The sequence below is a fragment of the Saccostrea cucullata genome, unplaced genomic scaffold (genome assembly GCF_032062105.1).
Source record: "Saccostrea cucullata isolate Sc308-1 unplaced genomic scaffold, CSIRO_AGI_Scuc_v1 ctg10, whole genome shotgun sequence".
In the NCBI taxonomy this organism is placed as follows: domain Eukaryota; kingdom Metazoa; phylum Mollusca; class Bivalvia; order Ostreida; family Ostreidae; genus Saccostrea; species Saccostrea cuccullata.
This window is the reverse complement of record NW_026938566.1, coordinates 275,678-280,652: the sequence shown is the minus strand read 5'-3', so window position 1 is coordinate 280,652 and position 4,975 is coordinate 275,678.

Sequence of the window (4,975 nt, the reverse complement as noted above, 5' to 3'; positions counted from 1 at the left end):
TGACATGTTATTTATATTTAGAATGATATGATTTTATGTCCCCACACAATGGGGTATTTCTTCACTAATTCTGAATAGAAAATGGGTCATCTGTTGTCTATATTTCAGTTTGAAACAGATTTGCATGTTTTATCATCCAATAATATTCATAATTGTGATTTTAAACACAAAGTGATATGCCATGTACTGGAGATGTTAAGTATATAGAATTATTATTAAAGTATCAAAGAGGATGACTTAGTCCTTTGAAATTGTTTCAACAATGAATAAATACAGTGTTTCTTAGTTCATTTGAAAACTAGCAAGAAAGGAGGTCTCTGATGCATTTGTGACTGGACCAAGTAGATGAATCTTTAACAGTCTTGGAGAAAAGTTGAATTCGGATTCTGAAATTTTCTTTTCTTGTGTTACTTTTTTGTATAAAAATAACATACTTAAAATCACTCTTTAAGTAAAACCACACCTTTTCTAATTGCATCTGTGTCATAATTGATGTCATAAATATTGTTTCACTATACATCATAGCGAAAAACATAAACAAGCTCTAAAGCTGCATGTACATTAGGTACTTTATTTATGTCATTGAAAATGGCACCCCCCCCCTTAAATACACAGTGACTGCAAAAAATATACTGCACTCTTCTATAAACAATGCTACCCATTGTAGTGCATGGCAAATTATTCAATCAAAATAAGCATAGTTGGTTTTTGTAATTAAATTCAAATTGTGACTTTTTTTTTAAATAATTGTTTTCAAAAAAACAGACTGGATGAAATGTTTTATTCACATTTAATTAATATATGACTGCTCTCTCCAGCACTTATGTCAGAGGGCTTTTTCGACAAATTTGATTGATAAATTTTTATCGAATGACTAATTTGGGTAAGCGAAAATTATTCTGATAAATGAACACTCCACTTTGACTGATGAGTAATTTTATTTTTATTTCCAACCATAGTAATGCTTCTTATCTTCATATTTACCTATACTTATATTGCACCACATAACAATGTAATGTCAATAAAAAATTCATAAGTCCAATTTTGTTTTACATTATTTTTGTTTATTGAGAATAAAGTTGGAACAAAAACTTTTTTTTAAAAATTATTTTTCTTTTTAAAAAGTTCGGGACAGACTGGAAGCTCTTAAATAAAAGATATGAGTGCAATGCTGCAGTGCATCTCATTGTAATGGCTTGAGAGGCATACTGCCTTCTTAAAACATATTTGGTCAATTTTTATTAAGTTAAACAAAATACCAGTAAATAGGAATTTTCCTGTGTGATTGATAAGTGAACATTTTAAGAATCAATCAAACAAAGCGCCCATTGTAGCACAATCAAAGACACTTCCTAGTACTGCATGCTTAGCCTATAGTGTCTACTTTTAAAAAACATATTTAATGTATCTTTATTAAGTTAGGCCTAAACATTAAAATAAATAGGAATTTTCCTGTCTGACTGTCGAGAGAACACCTTGACACTCATTCAAACAAATTAAGCGCCCATTGTAGAACAATCAAGAGCGCTTTCAGAGCTAGGGCAACATGCTTGGCCAATTAGCAGTATTTGTATAGTGAGAGAAACTCACACTACGTGTAAGACCAAACTTAACTTGAGTGAGCGACTCTAGTCTTATATAGTATACCAACTTGTAATCCGTTAATATTGCCTAAACATTTGCATAATCGTTTTGTCTACGTTGTTCAAAGGGGCATAATTTGATTATCGAACTTTGTAAGAAACTGACATTATGCAAATTTTGCAACATACAATTAGCCGCAAGAGGAAATTTGTATATAAAGGGTGACTTTGGAGGGGGGATGGTGGGGAATGTTTCTAAAGGGCATTAACTAATTGTGCTTGCTAAAATACAAGTATAACTGCACCATACTGCACTCTGCTGCAATCAGTGCAACACATGGTAGTGCCTAGCAAATCATCCAATCAAAATAAACTTTGTCAGGTTGTTAGAATTAAATTGAAAATTTGACTTCCGGTGACACCTGTTGCCATGTCGTGATTTTTGGAGGAGCGGAGAGTTTACGGGAAAATTCGCTATAATTTACATGTGTGTGATTCAAAACATGTCTACATGTCATTCGTAAGTCTATGAACTAATATATTCTTGATATCAACTTTCTTAGTATTTGAAAACCTCTGAAAAACAGTTTCCTTAAAGGTCAGCCATTGTGTCTTGTGTCTTTATGAGCGATGTTCACTTATGAGTCGCCAAGTGGAAAGTAAGCGCAAAAGATCTCTTAATAGCTCTTCTGAAGAACTAAAACCCTTAAGAAGACGCTTCAATTCCACATCTCTTCCCAATATTACATCAAGTGGAATAGATATGGCATCTAATAGTGTATCAGCGCCAGGTGTTCAACCCAGTCCCATTGTTCAAACCAATCCCCTATCCCAGGGCTTTGCTACCTCCTCACCTATTATTGGTACAGTTGGGACCCTGGATACCTCTGAGGATAGTTCATCTATAAATGATTTGCCCCAATCATCTGCTATAAATGACATAATTATAAAGACTGTCAGCAGTCAAGCATTTATTGGGTCGCTTGTTCCTCTTATTGCAACAGCTTTAGCACCTCACATCCAAGTCATTATTCAGAGTTGTTTACACTCAATGTCTGAAACCATCAAAACCCAGCAAGAAACAATTAAAAAACAAGCCGATGAAATCAAAAGTGTTCAAGAAATAAACTCTGACCTTGAAAAAAGAGTAAACGACTTAGAATGTGGCCTTGATGACCTTGAACAATACGGCCGAAGAACATGCCTACGCTTCCATAATGTCAACCTTACAAACGAACAGGCCCAGAACACTGATGATGTTGTTATTGATATTTGTAAAACAATGGGTGTCAACATTGTACCTGACGACATCAACAGGTCCCATCCCATCGGCCGCCCTAACTCCAACAATCTTAGGCAAATAATTTGTCGGTTTCGCAGCTGGAAAATCAAAAACAAAATCTACAGCGCGAAGAAAAATTTAAAGGAAAATCCACAAAATCCCAGCAAAATCTTTGTTACTGAAGACTTAACTAAGTACAGACAATTTGTGGTTAAAAAAATTATAGAAGCAAAAAAAGCAAACAAACTGCACAGTTTCTGGACATATGACGGTAGAATCTATATTAAAACCGAAAAAGAAGGCGACAGAATTCAAATAACATCGCTGGATGACTTGTATGAACTAATTGAATAAATGCATCAAACATGTGCCTTTAAATAGTAGATCTGTGTCACACGGTGAAAGTGAGTTCTACATTTATAACGTTATAGACATGTTTTAAACATGATAATATAAATTTTCCATACTCTCCAATACCTGTGTATTGTTTTGTTCTCAGAACAATGCTGTTATGCATGCTTTGTTTATTTACAATCACTGTCAGTCTTGTTTATATGTTTGCTTTGACTGACCTGCAAGTACTTGTTCTTGTAACAAGCTTTAGTTCATTATATTCTGTTTACTGTTTGTTTTTTACTATGATTACATCTGCAATGGGTTTCAGTTTGTCTAGACAATATCAAGGTCTTTATGTTTGCAATATTCAACTTTGCTGTTCTTTGCGGCTTTATTTTCCTATTTTTTACCAACCCAAAACATTAGTTATTACCGATCATGGGTAATACTCTTGAACAATATCGAGCCGCAATTGGAATTTTTTACCTCCGAGATAGAGGCACATTCAAATCCATGAATTACTGTTTTTTCAGATTTGTATATTTAGTTTGGCTTTTGCGGAAAGCTTACCAAGTTTGTAAACAAAAATTCAAAGTTTGTATGAAACATGCAGTATATTTTCAGCATGTCAATTTTCTTTTTCAACTTACGAGTATATTATTAATGCTGTCTGGTGATATTGAATCAAATCCTGGGCCTACAAATAACTCTTTCCATACTTTAGATATTTTTCATATAAACATAAGAAGTATAAGAAACAAAATTGAAAATTTAATATCATTTGTCAGTGATTTTCACATTTTGTGTTTTACTGAAACACATTTAGATGCAAATATTGATGATAATGCTATTTCGATTGAGGGGTTTTCTACAATTTTTCGCAAAGATCGTAACTCATATGGAGGCGGTACCCTAATTTATGTATCCGATTCACTTCGAGCCTTAAGACGCACTGACCTTGAACCTTTGAACACGGAATGTATATGGATAGAAGTTAGTGACCCTATAAGTAATATTTACCTTTGCTGTCTATATCGGCCTCCGAATTCTGATAAATCCTTTTGGAAAAACATAATGTGGTCCATTGAAAAAGTTTCTGATATATCCAATAAGATAATCATCCTTGGAGACTTAAATGTAGATTTTTTAGATATTCCACGCACTCACATTGTTAACGAAATTTTGTCTCAGTATAGCCTTAGCAATATTGTCAATGAAGCAACGAGAGTCACGAGTAGTTCGAGCACGCTTATTGACCCAATTCTGGTCAGCTCAGACATCAAGGTGCTCCACTCTGGAACTGTTCATGTTGATAATATTATAAGTGACCATAAAGGAACATATGTTTTTGTTAAATCATATGTTATTCAAAATCAATCATACGAAAGAAAGGTTTGGTTATATAAGCACGCAGATATGGATAAGTTGAATTCTCTTATTGAAAATACTGATTGGAATACCCTTATAAGTGAGGCACCTGATATAGATCAAGCAACGAACAATTTTACATCAACATTTTTGAATATAGTAAAGGAATGTATACCTGAAAAATCGGTTGTAATTCGTCCGAAAGATAAACCCTGGTTTGATTCGGCTCTGCGTAAAACACATAGAAATAAGAATAGATTATTTAGTAGGGCCCAGAGGACAAAAAGAAATTCTGACTGGGAAAAATATAAGAAATGCAGGAACAAGTTTAACAATATGAAAAAAATCGCCATTGAAAACTATCATAATAACATAGAGCATCATATTACAGACGCAAGTAAAAATA